General features: G+C 40.8%; 1 protein-coding gene and 1 long non-coding RNA gene across 2 annotated transcripts in view; one reads left to right on the top strand and one right to left on the bottom strand.

The window, feature by feature from the left end:
* Positions 1–24340, bottom strand: part of Fgd4 (FYVE, RhoGEF and PH domain containing 4) — a 177407-nt gene that overhangs the window by 105550 nt on the left and 47517 nt on the right. The gene's annotated exons all lie outside the window — the stretch shown is intronic.
* LOC150066250 (uncharacterized) lies at positions 7311–23248 on the top strand. Its single transcript, XR_016532812.1, has 3 exons — positions 7311–7445; positions 13387–13426; positions 22833–23248. It is a non-coding gene; the product is annotated as an uncharacterized LOC150066250 (long non-coding RNA).

Here is a 24340-nt window from a genome sequence, read left to right as displayed (position 1 = left end):
TTTTATAACACTACTTACTACCCAGATGAGGCTAAAGCCAATTAGCCAAGTGTACTTAAAGTCTTGAGTACAAGTACACCATTGCATAAAGCCTTTAAGCCACAACTGTGTGTGTGTGTATGTGCTCGGGCACGCGCATGTATCTGTCTGTCTGTGTCAGTGCCTGTGTCTGTAGGTCTTGCAACTTGAACTCAGGGCCTGGGTTCTGTTCCTTAAGTTTTTTTGATCAAAGCTAGTATCCTACCACTTGAGCCACAGCTCCACCTCTTCACTTCCAGATTTTTGGAGACAAATTAGAGATAAGAGTCATGGACTTTCCTGCCCAGGCTGGCTTTGAATCACAATCTGTATTCTTGAATAGCTAGGAATATAGGTGTGAGCCACCAGTGCCCAACATTTTCCTGGTTAATTGAAGATAAGACACTTCCAACATTTTGCTGATAAGAGACTCAATGGACTTTTCTTTTTCTTTTCTTTTCTTTCTTTTTTTTTTTTTTTCTAGTCCTGGGCTTGGGCTCAGGGCCTGAGCACTGTCCCTGGATTTTCTCAAGGCTAGAGCTCTACCACGTGCCTCAGCACCATCTCCTGCTTTTTTCTATATATGTGGTACCAAGGAATCAAATCTGGGTCTTCATTCATGCTAGGCAAGCACTTGCCATTAGGCAAAACTCCAGGCTCAACCCTTGATCTTCAGATCTCAGCCTCCTCAGTAACTAGGATTACAGGGGGGAGCCACCAGCACCTGGACACTCACTACTGCAACATTGTCTTCCCCCATTTAAAACTCAATCAAGACTTTGCTACTGTGTATAGAACCAGATCCTCCACACTTCTAACAATAATCACTAATAGCACAGTAGATATCTAGTAAGTAATTGACAAGGTCAAAGGATAAAGACAGCAAATCAATTTACTTCACTCTTCTAACATCTTTGGAATCCTGTCCCAAGCTTCTCTGCTACTTTTACAAGTTATGTTTCTACTATCATACTATTCATTATATACTATACAGATGACTATACTGTCTCCAAAGAAATGATATATCAATAAAGGGTCACATGGTATTGGGGCCAAGGAGCAGTTGGGGAGGAAAGAGAAATCACACAGGTTATGCAGTGTCTTATCCACAATAAAGGTACATGGAGGGACAACACAAACACGTGAGTCCAGGTGATGGGTAATCCAGGTGGCAGGTGTATGCCCCGGAGAAGAATTACATGTGTCCTTTAGACTGCCCTTCTCTTTAGGTCCCACAACTGCAAAGTCACCTTCTGACCCTCACTTGACTTTTCATATACAAAAGAGTGGGGGAGGGGAGGTTGTGTGCAGGTGAGAAAAATTCAGATATCTAGTTGGTTCCACAGGATTAAAAAAAAGGCTAAGCATTTATAATGAGAAATCTATTTTTTAGATATCTGATTGAGAAAAAAAAATAACATTCAAATCTTAGGTTCTCTCCAGATAGACTGAAAATTCCACTGCTGTAGACACTAGGTTGCCTTGTTCTTATATTCAGGCCATACTCACCATTAGGCACTCTGTGTGTGTGTGTGTGTGTGTGTGTGTGTGTGTGTGTGTGTGTGTGTGTGTGTGTGTGTGTGTGTGTGTGTGTTGTTCAATACTGCCGCTTGAACTCAGGGGCTAGCCACCATCCTTTTGCTTTTTCCATTCAAGGCTGGTTCTCAACCACTTGAGCCACACCTCTACTTCCAGCTTTTTGGTGGTTAATTGGAGATAAGGATCTCCTCCCACACTTTCCTGCCTAGGCTGGCTTCAAATCTTGATCTTCAGATGTCAGCCTCCTGAGTAGCTAGGATGACAGACATAAGCCGCACACACCAAGCTTACAATTAGGCATTTCTGCACTCAGCTTCCATGGTCTGGGACAAGTTGCTTAATACTCATCTCAGAATATTCTCTTATAAACTAGATGATCCTGCTTATATTGAGATCTTTAAATGTACAAATAAACATCTAGCAAATATGTGTGTATGTATGATTTAAAAATACAGTCTGCATTTTTTTTTTCAACTAAAGCTTGAACTCAAGGCATTGGACTCTCCTTTAGCTTTGTTTGCTCAAGGTTGGCACTCTACCATTTGAGCCACAGCTCCATTTCTCAAGTCTGTCCATCTTATGTAATATATATGGACCCATTATTTCACCAATCTGAGTTCAAGACAAGGAAATACACACACACACACACACACACACACACACACACACACACACACACACACAAGATTCAGGCAACTGGGAGAAGGAAATAAAGAACTACTTAACTACTTGCAGGGAGAAGTCAGTAATTCAAAATATTGCTTACAAAAGAACAATTACCTCCACAGAGTAGGGGTTATTTGCAAACTTTCAAAACCTGTCTAAGAATAAAGGTGCTGCTAGACATACTCAAGTGCATCCAACAAGCTATTCCTGGGGAAAAGAAAAAGTACCACCCATTAATCTGTGCCAAGGACCCACTGCAGCTCATGTAGTAGACTGGTTTCTTGCCAATAGATGCCTTTTTGTGTTAGAAAACACGAAGAGAAGTTATAAAAACAAAAGAGGAAGACAACTCAGAGCAGCTGCCAGTACTCAAATCTATGGCACAAATAGAGAGAAGACCCACCAAATGCAGACCACTCAAGCCATAGCTTTCATGTGATTTTGCTTGGCTAACTCGCGTGTGAGTACATGGTCCCATCCTGTAGTCCTCTTATCTAACACCACAATACACGATTTTCCTGATGAACCTTTCTTGCACCTATAGCACTATGGAATTGTGGGAGAGGAACAAAAGAGCAAGTTCTAGTCCACTTTAAAAAGCCACAAATATTTCAATGGATCCAAGAACCTGTGAACATGTATAATAGCAGTCAGCATCTAAAGATCCTCCATTCCACGTCCCTACTATTGCCTGGCACCAGTGGCTCAGGCCAGCAATCCTAGCTATTCAGGAGGTATTGAGACCCAGAAGAACATGGTTGGAAACCAACTTGAACAGAAAAGTCCATGAGACTTTCTCTCCAAAATAACCAACAAACATTAGGCTGGAGACATGGCTCAATTGGTAGAATGTGAGCAAGCTAGATGAGCAAACCTTGCAAGTATGAGGCCCCCAATTCAAATATCAATACCAGCCAAAAACATGAAATAACAATTCCTACTACTTCATCATTTCATATAGCTCAACAATCAAATGGACCACGGTAGCCGAAATCATTAACTACAAAATCTGTACACAAAAGTAGGAAGAGTCAGACACCAGTGGCACATGCCTATAATCCTAGCTACTGAGGAAACTGAAATCCAAGGACCATGGTTAAAAGGCCGCCCGGGCAGGAAAGTCTGTAAGACTCTTATCTTCAATTAACTATCAAAAAAAGCTGGAAGTAGGGCTATGGCTTAAAGTCATAGAGCACTAGGCACTGGCCTTGAGCAGAAAAGCTCAGGGACAATGCCCACGTCCTGATTTCAGGCTCCAGGACCTGTGTTCATGCACCCCCCCCACACACACACACATACACACACACCAAACAAGAATATTCAAGTTAGAAGCTACTAAAAGAATGGAATAAAACAACAAACTTAACCACCATTAAAGGAAAAACTTTAAACAGACTATAAACTTTATTAAGTATACTTAAGTGTCTAGTCTATTTAATCTGAATGTGTCAGGTAGGACAGCATTCCACAAGATTTTTCAGTGTGTGTGTTGAACTCATGGTTCAAATGATTTGCTGCCTCCTCAGATTTCAAGATTCCACTCATTCTAACGACTTTTCTCCGTTTCCTATTCATCATCTATATAATGTTTTTACAAGAAGTAAATGAACAAAGTTTTACCTATTGCCAACACAGGCATACACTCATTATTTAGCAAAATCTCAAATTGTATCGAAGGGTTAGAAAGCATGGAGCCAGACAATCAAGGGTGGCTCACATCTGTAATTCTCGCTACTCAGGAGCTGAGATCTAAGGATTGTGGTTCAAAGCTAGCTTGAGCAGGAAAGCCAGTGAGATTCTTACCACAAAAAAAAAAAAAGCCAGAACCAGGGCTGTGGTTCAAGTGGCAGAGCGCTAGCCTTGAACACAAAAGCTCATGCATAAAGCATAGGCCCTAAGTTCAAGCCCCAGGACTGGCATAATAAAAAGGTATTGAGAAAAGCCAGAAATGGTGCTGTGGCTCATGTGGTAGAGCTCTATCCTTGAGAAAGCCCAAGGACAGTGCTTAGGCCCTGAGTTCAAGGTCCAGGACTAGCCAAAAAAAAAAAAGGGGGTGGGGATTGGACCATTAGAGTTAGGGAAGTTCAATTCAATGAAATCTAGCCCCTGCCTCCCACATATGACACGGTCAAACAACAATGGCTATTTACCAGGTCCCCAAACCAGAACTGGAGACAATTACATGTACCCCCATTCTGTGGTACCCTAGATAACTCCCCTTTATCAAATTCAGTAACCAATCACCTTTCAGAATCATTACAGTCCATGTCAGTGATTGAAGGGACAAAGAGTTCAAGCACATTTTGAAGTCCTTTGGCATTTTAATTCTGGTTACTCAGGAAGGGTGAACAAATAGCTTATCAATAAGCATGCTTTCCCGTGAAAATAAATGACCAAAAGGCAGAGATTATAATCCAACATAAATAAAATGCCAGGTGTGTAGAGCATCAGTGGCTCAGATCTGTAATCCTATAACTTCAGGAGGTTGAGATCTGAGGAACATGGTTCTAAGCAAGCCTAAACACCCAAGTCCATGAGACTCTTATCTCCAAATAACCAAGAAGGTTGAAGTGGAGCTGTGGCTCAAGTGATCCAATGCCAGCCTTGAGTGAAAAAAGCTGAGACAAGGTTCAAGCCCTGAGTTCAAGCTCCCATACACAGACACACAGACATATAAACAAACAAAAAGCCCCACAAAGTTTTAGCTTAACTCAGTAACAGTAAACATCACAAGTACATTCACAAGCAGGGAAGAATTTGTGAAGGGTGAAGATTTTTTTAAGCCATGTCAATAACCTTAGAAGCCACAGTTTAGGGCAAACCTCACACCCATTCATTTGAAAGTTGTTTCAGGGTCCTAAGACACAAGGGAATAAAAGCTACCTGAACACCCTAAATATCTATGACGCTTTAACTGAGCTCACATCCTCCCAACCCTTCCATCACTTATAAATGCCTGATACATGTTGCTGAAGATCAACCCTGGGCCACCATGCACATGCTAAGCAAGCACTCTACCATGAGCTACATCCCCAGTCCTGAATAACTGGTTTTTATGGATAAAAATGTTACCCCAATAACAGTAATTTTTTGCTAGTCCTGGGGCTTGAACTCAGGGCCTGAGCACTGTCCTTAGGCTTTCTCAAGGCTAGAGCTCTACCACTTGAGCCTCAGCACCACTTCTGGCTTTTTTTTTTCTATGTATGTGGTACTGAGGAATTGAACCCAGGTCTTTGTGCATGCTAGGCAAGCACTCTACTACTAGGCCAAACTCCTGGCCCCAATATTAGTATTTTTTAAATCAATTTTTAACCAAGGATTTTAAGGGAAATTTCAGGCATATATCTGCCTATTATTACTTTAAAAACTATGCTTCATAGCACTACTAGGGACCTAGGCATATTATATATTTAAAAATGTAAAATAATCATAATGATCATGAGTATAAACCAGTAAGAACACAAGATGGTAACAATCTTAAAGTCATTTACAATGAGTACTAAGAATCCATGAATAGCAGTCAAGCTTAAAATTCTATTATTGGAGTAAGAATTAGTTCTTGGCCAAACACAAGGTTATCTAATTTTATACTACCACTTATTTTAAAAAATAAATCAAACCAGTAGAGCTTCTTAGCATTGACCTTGCCTAGCTCCTGAAGCAGTCACTGGCCCAATGACCTGAGTGGCCAAAATAACAGCTGGCCAGCACAATCAGGACTCAGACTGAACAGGCAGAGGCTTCCCTTGCAATCCTTTTCATAGCAAATAAAAATGGCAGACCAGTTACTCCCAGAGCCCTGGCGCTATGGTTTAAATGATAGAAAAACTTACACATAAAAGGAGTAACAAGAGTAGAGACGGCCCTTTTTATTTTGGTTGTTTCTCACTTTTATATTTTAGGGCACACCACGTCGAAGAATGGGGTACAATGCTGCTTTACAAAGGACACAGAAGTGCCTTGTTCAAGCTACCCAACCTCTCAGCAGCACAGAAAAAATGTCAGTCATCCATTTGTTAGAACCAAAATCTCCTTCTACTGCTCACAATATGCAACACATATTTACAGGGGCTGTTGAAATAGAAAAACAAAGGAAGCCCTTGAAATAGCCCTGTCTTCCTAGTGCGCCCCTTTCCTTTATAGCTGAGGGGAGACTCAAAGCCTGCAGGCTAAAGCTGTCACATTGTTTCCACATGCTCCAGCCCTGAAAACTTGTGCAAAAAAAAAAAAAAAAAGCATTGCAAAATAAAACTGCACAAACATCACATTTCAAAACATGACCTGCTAAATGGAAGGCCAGTCATAGGAACCAGATGAATCATTAATGAAATCATAACCTACAAATGCCCCTGACCCCAGACATTTTTTCAAATAATAAGATCAGACGCTGAACACATTGTGGCCCTGGGCGTATTTCAGCAAGAATCCTAGTGTAAGTCATTCTGAGAGATCTTTATAAATGACTGTAATTTTGATCCCCTAAAAGGGGATCACAGAACAATTGCACAGCCAGGAAAAAAAAATATATTCTAAGATGAAAGGATAATTATTCTTCAGCATCGATATATAATTGTAAAGACATCACTGAATTGCTTAAACCCAATACTACGCAAGTATGTTAAGGGGGAGGTATCTTTTGAGAGCTCAGAGCCCTCTTTCCTTGGACCACATGGAGATAATTTCCCACAGCAAATGGAGTACAAAGTCCATGCACAATAAATACTGAGGTTGCTTACCTGGAAAAGCTCAATATATTCCTCGTGGCTAGAAGTCAATGTTTCAATTACAACTCCCTTTATTTGTTCCTCCAGCAAGCCACACGGAGACTCTGGTTACCCCAATCCATGGCAGACCCTCTCCCCACTCACTCCAAGGCAGCCCTGCTTTCCCCAGTCCCCAGCCCAGCAAGGCTGAATCACATTCCAGTGGCGGGGAGTGAACAGATGGTGGATTCCATGGTAACCAGCCCTCCTAAGGCGATTGGTAGAAATGTGTGTGACTACTGCTTATTGGGCAACAATCGCTGGCTTTGTGCTCCAGCCCTTGCAAATCCTAAAAGAAGGAACACACACACAGCCACACACAGGGGCAAGGGCTTGCCTAGCAGGTGTTTGGCTATTTAAACAAGGCAATGCAGCCCAACTAAAAGCTGTGGGCAAATTTATCCTCCTTAGAGGTACAAAGTCCTTCAGATAACATATGCTGCTCGTTCAGGAAGAAAGGTCAGACTTAACAAGTAGAAGGGGGAAGAGGGGAAGAGGGGAAGGGGAAAGAGACCTTGAAAGTTAATTTATAAAGTCAAGATCCCAGAAATCTAAAGCTGCATAATTAAGTTGTTTTCTGGTTTACAACCTACCTCAGAACAGAAAACTTGGTTTTATACTTTTAAGGAGTTTTAAAAATGAACAAGCTGGACATCCATGGCTCAGGCTTGTAATCCTAACTACTACTCAGGAGGCTGAGATCTGAGGAGAGCAGTTTCAAGCCAGCCTAGACAGGAAAGTCCCTGGCACTCTTACATGCAATTAACCAGCAAAAAGCCAGAACTGGAGCTGTGGCTTGAGCACAGCCTTGAGCAGAAAAGGCAAAGGGACAACACCTGAAATCAAGGGCTATACAAGCAAAAATCACAAGTTTGGAAAATCAGGTTTGCAAAATCAATTCTTTGGGAAGATAACTGGTATGAGTTCATTTTTCATTGCTCATTGAATGGGAGGAAAGGCCATGTGTTAACAGCCTTACTCAACGGAAATGCAGCCTCCACAAAGGTTAAATGCTAACTCAGCAGGAAAACATCTGCTTTTTCTTCCTCCCCAACTCCCACCCCTACCTAGCCTACAGCTACTAAGGAACTAAAGCCATAGGAAGCAAAATGAATTACAAATGAAATGTATCACCCAGAAACCAACTACCCACAACTATTGCATCCCAAAATACAAAGGTTGCGGGCCAGGCACTGATGGCTGGAAGGCCTGGAATCGGTACTACCTGGGAGGTTGTGGTCTGAGTATTATGGTCAGAAGGCAGGCAAGGCAGAAAAGTGCATGAGACTCATCTCTAATAAACCATGGAAAAAGCCAGAAGTGAAGGTATGGCTCCAATGTTGAAGTATTAGCCTTGAGTCAAAAAGCCACATGAGATGTAAAGCCCAGAGTTCAAGACACAGTACTGGCACAAAAACACACACACACACACACATACATACACACTTGTTTGAAAAAGGCAAAGAAGTTAAATGGTTAGGCTAAGGCCTTAGGATGCAACAAAAATGTAATTAAAGTTAGGTGTTAATTGCCCCCCCTTTTTTTTTTTTGCCAGTCCTGGGTCTTAAACTCAAGGCCTGAGTACTTTCCTTAGGCTTTCTCAAGGCTAGCACTCTACCACTTGAGCCACAGCACCACTTCCATCTTCTATGTATGTGGTACAGAGGAATCAAAGTCAGACACTACCACTAGACCACGTTCCAAGCCCCCTTAAATGCCTCTTTTATAACTATTCTCTATCTTAAATTTCAGAGTTCTTGGCATGAAAACCCAGCTGTCAGTCACTTATAACTGTAATCTTAGCTACTCAGGAGGCTGAGATTTGAGGATTTCTACCCAGCCCAGGGTAGAAATATCTGTGAAACTTCTTTTTTTTTTTTTTTTGCCAGTCTTGGGGCTTGAACCCAGGGTCTGGGTACTGTCCCTGGACTTTCTCAAGGCTAGTGTTCTACCACATGAGCCACAACACCACTTCTGGCTTTTTCTATGTATGTGGTACTAAGGAATCCAATCCAGGGCTTTGTGCATGCTAGGCAGGCACTCTGCCACTAGGCCACGCTCCCAGCAGACTCCTCTGAAATTCAACCAAGTGGGAGTGACTACAAGGCAAACCTCCTCTAACTATACTGAAAAATTACCTAGAAATACAACACAAACTGCATAAAAAGCAATTTTTTCCTTCCTTATCTTGATGAAATATACAACCTAACAACGGCAACCTTATTAGTGAAAACCTTTCTGCAACTCACAAAACCTTTACTATCCTAGGCAAGATGCTAAGAAATTATCTCTGCTTGAGGTAACTTACAACTACAAAAAGAGTTTTAGCTAGTTTAGATTAAGGAAGTATCAATCACCTTAATGTTCCGTCAAAACAGTAAGGTGTGACAGAAGGGGTGACACTGTCCAAAAACAAAAACGTCCTCATTACCTGACATATAATTGTCATCCCTCAGTACAACAGCTTTATAATAATACTTAAAAAATAAATTAAAGAAATAGGATAGGGAAGGGGGAAAACAAGATGAGGGGTGGGGATTGGGGAGGGAAATGGGGACAAAAACATGAGAAGGGGTAACAAGGTTTTGTTAAGTAATGCACCTTCTATCTGGCAAATATAATGTAGCCCTTCTATTACTTACAATAAAAATATATTAAAAATAATTAATTTAAAAAAACGAACAGTAGAGGTCACAAAAATAACCACTGAAATCAAAGTGTTATCCCTAAAAGATGCTCCAACAACTGAGTGCCCACACAGGACAGGCATGAATCTGGACTCATCTATCATTCACACACATCAATTCCAGATGGATCATAGAGTAAATGTTAAAAGAGAAACAAGAAAGCTTCTAGAAATGCCATAGGAAGCCGGGAGTGGTGGCTTATGCCTGCAATCCTAGCTACTCAGGAGGCTGAGATCCGAGGATCAAGGTTCAGAGACAGCTCAGGTACAAAAGGACCTGAGACTTATCTCCAATTAACCTCTAGATAACGGAAAGTGAGGCTTGGCTCAAGGGTAAGGTGGTAGCCTTGAGCTGAAGAGCTCAGGGACAAAGAAGGAGGAGGAAGAGGAAGAGGAGGAGGAGGAGGAGGAGGAGGAGGAGGAGGAGGAGGAAGAGGAGGAAGAGGAGGAGGAGGAGGAGGAAGAGGAGGAGGAGGAGGAAATGATGAAATGCTTAAGAAGCAAAAACCAAACAAAGATAAAGAGACATGAAACAAGGGAAAAGATGTAAAAAAATAATCTTAGGGATAAAATTTTTATAATTCCTATTTCTCACAAAAGAACATACAACAAACTCAGATCAATCAAGAAGACAAAACAATTTTAATGAGCACAAGTTTTGATTGGACACATCAAAATAATATTTCGGATAAGTTTGTAACAATAATCATAAGGGATATAAAAATTAGAATCTGGGCCCGGAGTATTGCCTAGTGGTAGAGTGCTCCCCTAGCATGCACGAAGCCCTGGGTTTAATTCCTCAGTGCCACATACTCAGAAAAAGCCAGGAGTAGTGTTGTGGCTCAAGTGGCAGAGTACTATCCTTGAGCAAAAAGTGTCCAAGGACAGTGCCCAGGCCCTGAGTTCAAGCCCCAGAACTGGAAAAAAAAATTACTACTACACACTTGTCACAAAACTAAATGTCTGAAAACGAACAGAATACACTGGGAAATATGTGGAACTAGAATATTCACACATGGGCCCACTATGGAAAATTTAAGACTATATCACCCAAAAGTGAACAAATGTGTGGTCCATGCCCAAATACTTCCACCAAAAGACACTTAAGCAATAATAGCACCTTCCATCATAACACCAATGTCTATTAATGGCAAAATGTTACCTAATATTATCCACCATGAAAAAGAACACATTAGTAATACAGTACTAGGCCATAGTGGTACAGAATAGGCCATAAACTTTGGAAACAGACAACCCTGGACTTGAATTTCATTTCTGGCACTAACCATGTAAATCTTCATTATGTAGATATGCAAATAGTCTCACTGCTTCTGCTTTCTCCAATTGAACAAAAAAGTTCAGGGACAGCACCCAGGTCCCAAGTTCAAGACCTAGGAAGGGCACCAGAAAAAAAAAAAAGATTCTAAATGTTATATTTCTAATTCCTTTAAGTTTCTGTAACACAGGGTTTACCCTTCAGATAGAGTAGAACATTTACCTGAAAAAAAAAAAGTTTATGTGCTGAAAATAAACGACAGTTCAAATATGCCTCAGTCTACAATGCAGACTTCTAAAGTCTGCCTATGTTTCGCTTCCTGTGTCAATATGAAGGGAGCTGTCATCTTAGTGGTCAGTGACACAACCCCAGAACCAGGAAGTGACGTTTTATTGTTCAGCTACTGTATCAACTCCACATGCAAATGCAGGTGTTAGCCATAAGGTCAGAGTATTAGATGAGTGGGAAAGATTAGACAAATGGGCTGGAAAACTGCCAAGAGTGGATAAACTACAGAACAAGAGGCCAACTGGTTGAAAGTTAAAATTTACAAAATGGAACTGAAGGTTGAAAAGCAATAGATAAAAAGAAAACAAATGGAAAACACTTTTACTATGGCAGTTGTCAGGCCAATTCTGAGTTTTTCATCACTTTCAGTACTAGGCATATATATAACTTGTTTTTTACTTTGTTTTTGATGGTGTTGTGATTTGAACTCAGGGTCTGGACACTATCTCTGGGCTTTTTTGGTCAAGGCTAGTGCTCTAGGAACCATAGCTCCACTTGCAGCTCTTTGGTAGTTAGTTGGAGATAAGAGTCTCCTAGACTTTCTTGCCTGAGCTGGCTTCGAACCTTCATCCTTGGCTCTTAGCTTCTTGAGTAGGTAGGATACAGCCATGGGCACTCAGCTATTTTTACCTTTGTTATTGTTGGTCATGAGACTTGAACTCTGGGCCTGGGCGCTGTCCCTGAACTCTTTAGTTCAAGGCTATTGCCCTACCTCTGGAGCCACAGCATCACTTCTAGTTTCCTGGTGGTTAATTGGAGATAAGAGTCTCACGGATTTTAGTGCCCAGGCTGGCTTTGAACCTTGATCCTCAGATCTCAGCCTCCTGAGTAGCTAAGATTACAGGCGTGAGCCATTGTGCCTGGCTTATTTTTACCTTTTTAAAATAATTTTTTTGAACTTCAAAAGGTTCAAGGGTTCATAAACTTCAATGTATCCAAGTGTGTAGTACTCCCTGTTCAGACACCTTCCTCATTCTCCTGCAGCCTCTGCTCCTTCCTCCAGATTCATGTCATGTTTCCCATTTTCTTTATTACATATGTACGCTTCTGTTCTCCCCTTTTCTTTTCCTAATTATCCATTCCTTCCCACTGCCTCCCCTTACAAAAAGAATGTAAACTTTTTTTCTCAAATACTGATGGTATTAACCCTAAAATACAAACACAAGGCATATGTATGCTCACATACAGAACTTACTTGAATGCATATTCTCAAATGAACCTCCACGAAGCCAAACTTTCCAACAATCAACACAATGAATATCAGAAAACTTAAATGAGATTGTAATAAGTCAGGGTATCACTTTATATCACCACCTAAACTAGAAAGGAAAAGATAGAGGCAGGGTAAAGAAAAAATAAATCCCCTGTGTCTAAAATCAAAACTTTAAAACCACTGAAATTTTCTGATCCAAAATAATTTGCTTCCATAGCTGAGCTGTGTGTATAGTCATATTATCCCAGCTATTTACCAAAATTTACCTATGTGCCTTTAAGTTTTAGATTAGAAGAAGCATTTGGGAATTTATGAGTAAACCCCAAATCCGCTGAAGTCAGATCCATTCACTCCCCAAAATGGCCAGTACATCATTTGGTCCATGACAGAGGAGGAGGTGGGAGGGCTATGAAAGGAATAAAGGACCAAAAAAAGCTGTTACTAGAAGAAGCTCAGGCCATTTCTAAACTGGTAAAACAAAGAGAATCATGTGCCAATGGACTGTGAATCTGTGTCTTTCCAGGCACAGTATTTGCATAAAGCAGGCCTGATTGGTCTTGCAGGACCAGTCTACTCTTCTACTCACTTGGGTGAGTCTTGGGTGTGAAAGCAGCAGTCCTTGCTACACAATGCTCTTTCAGCTTTCCTCACTGGCCCAGCAATTTTATAAAATTCCCTTGTAAATTCAATTTGCAAAACTAGATCCCACTCCACTTTACCTCTTTTACATAGCAGTAAAAGATTTTTTAAATGTGAGACCTAGAAATCTGAATAAATGTACACTTGTTTACTGAAAATCCTAATTCAATATTTGTTCTTAAAAAAGAGAAAAAGGGTGATATTGTCTAAAAAGAAATGTACTTTTTGCCTGATTTATATAACTGTAGCCCCTCTGTACATCATCTTTATAATAACAATATGCTTTTTTAATTTATAGGAAGGAAAGAAGGAAGGAAGGAAGGAAGAAAGGAAAACAGGTAGGTAGGTACCCGAGTACTCATGATTCCTAGCTACTCAAGAGGCTGAGGTGTGAGCATCACAGTTCCAAGCCAGCCCAACCAGGAAAGTCTGTTAGCTCATTATCTCCAACAAGCTACCAAAGCAGCCAGAAGTGGAGCTAAGGTTAAGTGGCAGAGCGCTAGCCTTTACCAAAAGAAGAAGCTCAGGGGCAGGGCCCAGGCCCTGAATTCAAGTCCGAGGACCACTACCCCTTCCCCACACCCCCCCCAAAAAAAATATATATATACACACACACATATATATATTTCAAGAGGTTGAATAATTCTGAAGTACATTTTGCAATACTTTGCAAATACACTTGAAAGCAGCTTAAAGAGCTACTGTTAAGTAAACTGGGGGTAAAACTGGCAGAAGAGGCTGGGCTAACAAGGAAAATGAAAGATAATGAGCATTGTCAAAATAGAAAGCAATTGTCTTGGGAAGGTTGATGGAGTGAATGACAGATAAGGAAAAGAGATGAGATTGAATGGAATAGAATGAACACATATATGGAAAGAACAATAAAATCCCATATGACTAGTATACACTGATTAAAAATAAGAATCTAAGATCAGAATATTATTAATATCTTAAAATCAAGACTACAAACAATGGGGTTGTTCTCCCTGAGGCACCTTGCAAGATAATCTTAAAAATTGGTTTTCTAGCAGGGCTCCAGTGGCTTAGGCCTCTAATCTACTCAGAAGGCTGAACTTTGAGGATTACAGTTCAAAGCCAGACCAGAAAAAAAAAGTCACCATGAGACTTTTACCTCCAATTAACCACTCAAAAGCCAGAAGTGGCACTGTGTCAAAGTGGTAGAGCACTAGCCTTGAGCATCAAGAGACTCAGGGATAGGGCCCAGGTAAAGAGTTCAAGTTCTGCAACCAAAAAAAAAAAAAAAAAAAACCAAAACAGATTTTCTTCTCACAGTTATTTATAAATCAAAATCTTAAAAAAAGAAAAATCTAGAGCTGAGATCTGACAGCTTACACTTATAATCCCAGATACTCAGGGGTTCAGGGCTGGGTTCTGAGGATCCAGGTTCAAAACCAACCCAGGCAGAAAAGGCTATGAGACTCCTGTCTCCAAGCAACCAGCAAAGTGCCATACTGAGGTGTGGCTCAAGTGGTATGTGGCCCGGAGTTCAATAGTGTACACACACACACGCACAAAATGTGTTAACTAATGGAAAGAACTATACTACAACAGAGTATCATATATATTGTATAAATTAAATGAGTAGTTCCTGAGAACTTTTTTTATTACATAATGTTCATGAGGGCCTTCTACTGGGAGATACCTGACACTGATACAAAATGGCCATACAATGTGGTCTCAGCTTTATAAAGAGAAAAAACATGTCGAAACATTATCAGCAGATTATGCCTGGATGTTACTTACTTTTTTTTCTCTTTTTTTACACACAAAAAATATCTAAAATGTTTTTCTAAACAGATATTCACCTAAAACAGTTCTATGACTAACTTTAAGAGAAGGATCTTGTCACGTCAACCAGACTTCAGATGCTGGTTAGTCACAGACGATTGCATGCAGTCCCTAAAAGAGACTGCCCTCAGTCCCAAAAAGAGACAGACAGAAAGACAGGCAGGCAGGCAGACTATTTCTTCAAATAACTGTTGAAAACCAGATCATACACCTCTATGAAAACACATAGAATAAAACTTTTATAAGAGCCAAATATTTTTTCCAATAATAGTACAACTGGCCTGCTGTCACTTCACAGTTGACAAAGACAAATACCAATGACTTTATTGCCTCATGTACTCTGTATGCGTGTGTGTGTGTGTGTGTGTGTGTGTGTGTGTGTGTGTGTATTAAATGAAACAAAACAGCTGGATGCTGGTGGCTCATGCCTATAATCTAGCTACTCAGAAGGCAATGGTCTAAGGATCAAAATTCAAAGCCAGCCCAGGCCAGCAAGTCTGTGAAACTCTTACCTCCAACTAACCACCAAAAAGCCAGAAGTAGAGCTGTGGCTCAAGTTGTAGAGTGTTAGCTCTGAGCACAAAAAAATGTAAAAATAGCATTCAGGCCCTGAGTTCAAGTCCTAGGACTGGCACACATGAACACACATGAGCGTGTACACACACACACACACACACACACACACACACACACACGCACACACGCACAGCATCAATTATATCCTGAGATAGTTCAAAACCATCAATGCTTAAAATAAGAGTACTCACAGCACCCCATAAAGGATTCGATTCAAATGACATCCAGCAGCCCCTCTGGCTCTTCTGATAGATTTATTCCCTGCTGCCTGAGAAAACATCTGCATTTGTAATTTGCTGGTAAAGTCTACAGGCATTCTGCATCGAGACAGCACACAGGCATACATCTTGTGCTCAACATGGTAAAGAACTAAACAATGGGAAGTGAACAGTTATGTTTCACAACTTCTAGCTATGAAGCCGCCCCAAAGAACTACGCAAGTAGTATGTTTCAAAACCCCACGATAGCTATTTCAACAAGAAGTCAGTGAGCTGGAGAATACTGTGGGTAAAGTGAGGATAGGACTTTGATCATACCCACTGCCTTGAGCTTCAGAGCAAACTATCCTTTACCAAGGGGTCTTGAAAAATCTTAGGAGTGCCATTAGAAAGCTTTAAGAAATGCTGGGTGCTAGTGGCTCATATTTCTAATCCTAGCTACTCAGGAGGCTGAGATCTAAGGATTGTGGTTCAAAGCTAGCCTGGGCAGGAAACTTCATGAGCCTCTTAAGTTTCCAGTTAACCACTAAAAAGCTAAAATTGGAAGTGTGGGTTGAGTGGCAGAGCACTAGCCTTACCTTGAGCAAAACTCAGACCCTAAGTTCAAGTCCCAGGACCAGACCAAAGGAAAGGAGGGAGAGAAGGAGGGAGAGAGGGAGGGAGGGAGGGAAATGCTACAAAAAAAAATGTTGAATAGTAAAATTACATAAGCTCTTTCTATCTCTCCCCCACTCCCCAAAGTCAAAGAACCTTCCATTTCCTTCTCAGAAATAAGTATGGCAGCCACAAAGCAATCTCAGGTAGTATATGTGCTGGTCCTGGGCTTGAAATCAGGGTCTGGGGAACTGTCTCTAAGCTTTTGTGCTCAAAGCTAACACTCTACCACTTGAACTACAACTCAACTTCCAACTCTTTGCTAGTTACTGGTGATAATAGTCCCACTGACTTTCCTGCTAGGGCTGGCTTCAAACTATGACTTTTAGATCTCAGCCTTCTAGGTAGTTAGGATTACAGGCATGAGCTACCAGTGCCCAACCCAGGTAACTTTTGTGTGTGTGTGTGTGTGTGTGTGTGTGTGTGTGTGTGTGTGTGTGTGTGTGCGCACGCGCGCCAGTATTGGAGCTTGAACTCAGGGCCTGGTGTTCCCACTTGGCTTTTTCTCTCAAAGCTGGAGCTCTACCACTTGAGCCACAGCTCTACTTCTGGCCTTCTGTTTGTTAAGTGGAGATAAAAGTCTCACAGACTACCCAGGCTGGCTCCAATAAGATCTCAGCAAAGTGAGAAGCACATAAGCTAAGACATGAGTGCCAGCTCCTGCTCAACTTTCTAAAAACAGATTTATCTCTTTTGGCTTCAAATCAAAATTTTTGACCAATTTACATACACTTACCCGTCAAAATTTTTCTGACACCATGGATTTCAACTAATGTGTTAGCTAAATTTGACATTAACCGCCCCCCCCAACACACACAAAGAGTTATGTGGCCAAATATAAAGTTTCATAAAGGGAGAACAAGCAAAGCTTTTCATCTGTTTCTAATCACATTATTATTATATTCCTTGTCTTGCTAAAATTAACCTGATCATCAGGAATCAGAGTTGTACACTTGAGTTACCATGCAATCACTTCATAACAACACTAACAAAAACCTGTTGCCTGACAGTCGCATTTTATGGATGGGAACCTAAAGCCATCTGCAGCCCATCTGTAACTAAAACTTTTGCCCCGTGTTTTTGTTTAATTGATGTGTTCTTCCTAAACTAAAAACCAAGAACTTTTCTACACTTGACAAACTTCCTTTTTCTGCCTTAAAGGTCATTCTCATCATCTAAAACTTTGTAGTTAACGTACCTGTAAAGCCAACTATTTTTATACCTAACTCAGAAAAGTGGAGGCTTTAGAACCAGCATATTGTTGTTTATGCAGCTTTTATCCTAGTTTGCTGGTTGTGACAAAGAAGAAGAGCCAAGATGTCACTTCCTCAAGGTCACTTGAAGCTGGAAATAGCTTTCTGGTTTAGGGTCTGCTGAACTTCCTCTGTGATGGTTAAGCTATCATGGATGAGCCAATCTTTAAGAGACAGAAGACAACAAAAAGTCCCAGATATCTCCACATGTTCCAACTTGATTTTTCTTTTCCCTGCATCTATGTCCTCTATTTTGCTCATATCCTATATAAATTGGACTGTGATTTGGGGGCTCGGGGAGCTGTAGCTGCTATTTAGATAAAAGGTTAAAACCTAATTCCTACTTCAAACATGAAACAAATGTTTCACTTCCTTATTAAAAAATAGGATATAGCCTCAAAAAAATCACAAGACTTAAAAAAGAAATCAAACCCATTGCTTCCCTTTAATTGCCTTTAGATTTCAAAGAATTTACCTTAAAAAAAATGTACAAACATTACTTCCAACTGACATCACTGCCCAGCCAAGGCTGCTCAGTGGTGCATTCTGGGAGATGGAAGTATTCTGTGTCTGTGACAATTGGGAGTCCACAAGAAGATTTGAAACATGATATGAGTGACCAAGAAAGTGATATGAACTTTATCTTAACTAATTTAAAGTTAAGTCTTAAAAAGCAACTTCTGACTGGATGGATACTGGTAGCACACACCTGTAATTCTAGCTACTCAAGAGGCTGAGATCTGAGGATCATGGTTCAGAGTCTGGGTAGGAAATTTTGTGAGACACATATCCCCGATAAATTTACAAAAAGAAAAGGCTAGAAGCAGAGCTGTGGCTAAAGTAGTAGAGTGTAGCCCTGATCAGAGCAACTCAGGGACAGTACCCACCCCTCCCCCCACCCCCAAGAAAAAGCACCTTTTGGCTAGTGAACAGTAGTCTAATGTCTGGGTAGATCTTCGATTTCTTCATTATTTATTTTTAATTTTGTGCCAATCCTTGGGCCTGAACTTAGGGCTAGCACTCTACCACTTGAGCCACAGCTCCACTTCCAGCTTTCTGGCAGTTTATTAGTGATAAGAGTCTCACAGACTTTCCTGCCTGGGATGGTTTTGAATTACAGTCCTCAGATCTCAGCCTCCTGAATAGCTAGAATTATAAATGTGAGCCACCAGCACCCAGGTTGATCTTGCTTTTTTGTAATTTTACTTCAAACTAATTCACAGATGCACTAAAGTTGCAAAAATAATTCATATGTACAAGTGTCTTTATGGTATCCTGACTTGTAATGTTCTGGGTAGATGTCCAGGAGCCGGTATGGCTGGTTTGTAGGGAAGTTCTATGCTTAGTTTTTGAGGAATCTCTAAACAGCCATCCAGAGTGGTTGAACTAATATACATTCCCGCAAACTGTGAAACAGGATTCTTTGCTCTCCACAACCTCGCCAGCACTTGTTATTGTTTGAATTCACAATGTTGGCCTCCTTGTCACTGAGGTAAAATGAAATCGCAATGTTTTTTTGTGTATCTATACCAATCCTAGGGCTTGAACTCCAGAGTCTGCTGTTACTTTAGTGTTTTGCTCAAGGCTAGTACTCTACCACTTTAAGTCACAGCTCTACTTCTGGCTTTTCTTTGGTGGCTAATTGGAGAGAACAGTCTCATGTCCAGGCTGGCTTGGGACTGTGATCGTCAGGTCTCAGCATCCTGAGTATTTTGCACCCGTTGTTTTGATTTGCATTTCTTTTATGGACAGGGATGTTGAGCGTTACCTCATGTGTTTATTTGCTGTTCTTGCTTCTGAGAAGTCTCTATTTCTTTTGCCCATTTACTGATTGGTTTGTTAATTAGGGGTGTTTAATTTCTTGAGGTGCTGTATATTTTGGTTATTAGGCCTTGGTCAGATGTATTGCTGGTAAAGATCTTCTTCCAGTCTGTTGGCTATCTTTCTACATTAGTATCTATGTTCTTTGCTATGTAGAAACTTGACAAGTTTCTCTCTTATTTGCCATTCCCTACAACTCTTCAAAATGTTCCTGCCTATGCCTATATATTCTAATGTTTCTCCTACTCCATTGTGCAGTAGTTTCATAGTTTCAGATCTGATGTTGAGATTGATCCACTTTACACTGATATTGGTACATGTTGATAAATAGATATCATTTTAGTTTTCTGCATATGGATATCCAGTTTTCCCCAATTCCAACTATTCAAAAGACTATCTTTTTTCCAGTTCATATGTTTGGCTCTCTTGTCAAATATCAGATGACTGTAAGCATATGCCCTTATTTCTGGGTCTCGTAGTCTGCTTCATTGATGTTTGGGCCTGTTTTTGTGCCAATACAAAGCTGTTTCTGTTACTATAGTTCTGTAGTAGAGTTTGAAGTCTGGGATTGCAATACTACTAACACTTTTTTTTTTTTTTGGTCTTATTTTGCTTTATTCCAATACTGAAGCTTGAACTCAGAGACTTACAGGATGCAATCTGAAGACTCTAGTTCAAAGCCAATCCCAGCAGAAAAATCTGTGAAACTCTTATCTCCAACAACCAGCAAAGTTCCAGAAGTAGAGATATGCCTCAAGTGACAGAGAGACAGCCTAGAGTGAAAAAGCTAAGCAGAGGAAGAGGAGGCCCTGAGTTCAAGCCCCAGTACCAGCACACAACACATACCAACAATTTACTGATGATATATATATAGAGAGAGAGAGAGCAGGAGAGAGAGGTATAACCCAAACCCAAATCATTATAGCAACAGTAAGTAAAAAGGAGAAAATAAAGGCAAAAGATACAATACCAGTCAGATTCTTTCAAACTCCTAAGATAAATATAAACTCTACCAAATCACTATTACAAGAGCAATAATTTTTTTTCTTTTTAAAGCAAGCTCAAATTGGATAGGGAGAAATTTACTAAATATTGAATAAACCCAAGGAGGTACTCACTATGAATAACCTAATACATGACTCAAGTTACAGAGCCAAAGTATAAGCAACTTCTATTGCTACTCCTTTTGTTCTCATCTTCTAAGTTGTGCACAAAAGTTTCAAGTGACAGAGGCTCTGAGATTCTTCTGTCCCAGTGCTCACCCTCTGGCTTTACCACAATCATTTCTATGGTACATCAGATTCCGCCTTGCACTGTACACAACATGCAGTCACTCTCGAGAGAGAGGGAAGGCCGTGGACAGGACAGCTTCTCCACATGTCATAGTATACCAGGCAGCCTTCATGAAAAGTACAGTCTCATGCCATGCTTTATGTACATATCAGTACTAGGATTTGCACTTGGGGCCTTGTGAGCATTGCTTATTTATTTTCATGCCAGTCCTGGGGCTTGAACTCAGGGCCTGGGCACTGTCTCTGAGCATTTTTGAGCAAGGCAAGCACTCTACCAATTCAGCGACAGCTCTGCTTTTGGATTTACAGACTTTGCCTCATGGACTTTCCTTCCTGGGCTGGCTTCAAATCAGGATCCTCAGAGTTCAGGCTCCTGCGTAGCTGGGAATATAGGTGTGAGCCACTTGCACCCAGCCTGTTCTTGCTTTTCACTCAGAGCTGGCACTCTACCATTTGAGCATACCTCCATTTCCAGCTATTTGCTGGTTAATTAGAGAGAAGAGCTAAGTTGATTTATCAACCCTTAATTTCAGCCTTCTAAGTAGCTAGAACTTTAGGCCTGAGCCATCAGTGCCCAGCTCCAACTTATGACCTTAAGCCTAGACTTCATGATCTTAGACCTTATGACCGTAACCTTTTCTTCTGTGGGAGAAAAGAAGCTCCACATAGCAATGGATTGATGACAACCACTTGATGTTGAACCATACCTACAGCTTCTTCCTCCCATACAGAAGAGCCGAAACCCCTTGTGCCAGCCTCATCCTTCAGAGGCCTAAGAAGTTCTCTCTACTTTTTTTTTTTGGAGGGGGGGGGAGACTGTAGCTGCCATGCTCTGAGAAGGTTCCAGGATCCACAATAAGCAAAAACATTATCTACAGGAAGAGAACAAAGAAATTAACCCAAATCTAAGAAACTGGTTGAACCATGTTGAGATCCTCAACCCTAGCAGTCAGTCATGTTAAGAGCTTGGAAATAAATCCATAATCAACTGGGTGCTCATGGCTCATGCCTTTAATCCTAGCTATTCAGGAGGCTGAGATCTGAGGATCACAGTTCAAAGCCAGCCCAGGCAGGAAAGTGTGTTAGACTCTTATCTTCAGTTAACCAGAAGAAAACTAGAAATGGCATTGTGACTCAAAGTGGTAGAATCCTACCTAGCCTGGAGCACCATCTAGGGCAGAACCCAGGCCTTGAGTTCAAGTCCCAAGATTGGTGAAAGAGAGACAGGTGGGGGGTGGGGGAGAAAGAGGGAAGGAAGGAAGGAAAAGAGAGGGAAAGGAAAGGAAAATGTACTCTTTACCTGGCTTTTGTAACTGTAACCCCGCTGTACATCACCTTTATAATAATTTTTTTAATTATAAAAAAACTTTGTATTTATTTACAAAGAAAACGTACTAGAGAGAACCATGCTCACAGCTGTGGCCACAGCTATCTTTATCAAACTCTGATCAACTTGTAAAGTATTGAAGCAAGAAAATGCTTCAGGTCACTAAATCTGGGGTGGTTCGTATGCAGCAAGAGATAACTGAAGCCAAATTTGGAACCAGAAGTGAGAGTTCTGATGTTAACCAGCTAGTAGACTAATGCCAGATGCTGTTAATAAAGATTTGCAAAGCTGTTACAAAATATTATTGGTGGCTGGAGAAATGCAGATCTAGGAATAATTAGCAATGCCATTTAATTAAGTAATGTAGATGACTTTAAGGTAGTTAATGATATGGATCTGAGTAAGGAGAACTTCAAGAAAAAGTTCAAGGTGTCAACAAATCAGGCACCATTGACTCATATCTGTAATCCTTGTTACTTAGGAGGCTGAGATCTGCCAATCCCACTTTGAAACCAACTTGAGCATATGGAACTATAGCTCAAGTAGTAGAATGGGAGCCTTGAGCAGAAAAAGCCAAGTGAGAAGATAAGGCCTGGGGTTAAAGTCCTAGAACTGAGAAACATACACCCAAAAAAGTATCAACCATCTCACTTTAGCTGCTTACAATACAGTACAAGGAACAGTGAACTAAAAAAGAAACCCTCTGGTTCCTTATCAATCAAATTTAGAGGAAATACAAAGGAGTCAACTTAGGCTCGGAAGTGAAATATTTCCTCATTTCTCTATCTTTGCAGAAAATGTTCCAAGTAAGAGGTGGTCTCAGGGCAAAGGCCAAAGCCAGCCGTACCAGGACCATGCCAGGACCATCAAAAGGGGAGGATCTGGAAGTGGCACTGTGTCTCAAAGTTGTGGAGTACTAGTCTTCAAGCCCCATGACCGACAAAAAAAAAAGGAAGGAACAAACGAACGAACGAAGGAAAGAAAAGAAAAGGAGGGGAAGACAACTAATGGTCTCAGGCTTTTTTGATTCTCAAGAACAAACCCAAAGGACATTGGAGATTATTAAGGGTGTGTCTTAGCAGCCATCTTAACCAGACAGGGCAGTTTCTAAAACTCAAAAAGGTACTTTCATTTAGCTCTGTCTAAAAGCCAGTCCAAGGAAAAGAGAGCCCTGTCTCCAAAATTCACAGAAGTTATTTTCATCTCAAGATGCAATCCCCAAAGAGATCACTGGGCAACCTACACATTTTGGGTTTGGTTTGGTTTGCTTTCCAGTCATGGGGAGATAAGAGTCTCATGGCCCTGAGTGAAAAGCTCAGGTTAAAGCTTTACCATTTGAGCCACAATGTGCACCACATCCAGTTTTCTGCCAGGGTTGGCTTTGAACTGAGATCCTCAAATCTTATCCTCCTGAGTAGCTAGGATTACAGGCATGAACCACCAGCGCCCACTATATTTTTGGGATTTGTGTGTGTATGCTGGAGATTGAACCTGGCCTGAACTCTGAGTTGGTTGTGTTTTTGTTTTTTTGATATTTTTTTATTGTAATTAGTAAAAGGGTTACATGATATTTGCCAGGTAGAAGGTGCATTAATTCACATATACTGATACCCTTTCACATGTCTTGGTCCCCATTACCCTCCGTTGTTTTTATTCAAGGCTAGCTCTCTCCCACTTGAGTCACATGACCACTTTTAGCTTTTTTTTTCTTATTTCTTTTTCTTTTTTTATTTTCTTTTTTTTTTTTTCTTTTTTTTGCCAGTCCTGAGCTTAGGCTCAGGGCCTGAGCACTGTCCTTGGACTTTCTTAAGGCTAAAGCTCTACCACTTGAGCCTCAGCACCACTTCCAGCTTTATCCAATGTATGTGGTACCAAGGAATCGAACCAGGGACCTTGTGCACGCTAGGCAAGCACTCTACCACTAGGCCAAACTCCAGACCCCTCTTATTTCTTTTTTAGTATTTTATTGGAGATGAGTTTCATGGACTTTACTACCCAGGTTGGCTTTGAACTTCGATCCTCAGATCGCAGTCTCCTGAGAAGCTAGGATTACAAGTGTGAGCCTCCCAGGCCCAGCTCTACCAGGTTTTTTGTTTGTTTTAAGAGAAATTTATGGAAAACTATCATGCGAAATAAACCTCCTTTTTCCTCCTGGAAATATAATGCCTCCTACTTATGATCAGTAGATATGGAATATACTTTTAAGTCTTAGGAAAAGTTCCTTAGAATCTAACACAAATCAAGTTGTACCAGGCATAGTGACATACACCAATAGTCCCAGCAACTTGGGAGGCCAAGGCAA

The sequence above is a fragment of the Megascapheus bottae genome, chromosome 2 (assembly GCF_031878675.1).
Source record: "Megascapheus bottae isolate mThoBot1 chromosome 2, mThoBot2.hap1, whole genome shotgun sequence".
Classification (NCBI taxonomy): domain Eukaryota; kingdom Metazoa; phylum Chordata; class Mammalia; order Rodentia; family Geomyidae; genus Megascapheus; species Megascapheus bottae.
The sequence above is the reverse complement of the archived record's forward strand: the minus strand, read 5'-3'. Positions and strand labels throughout refer to the sequence as shown.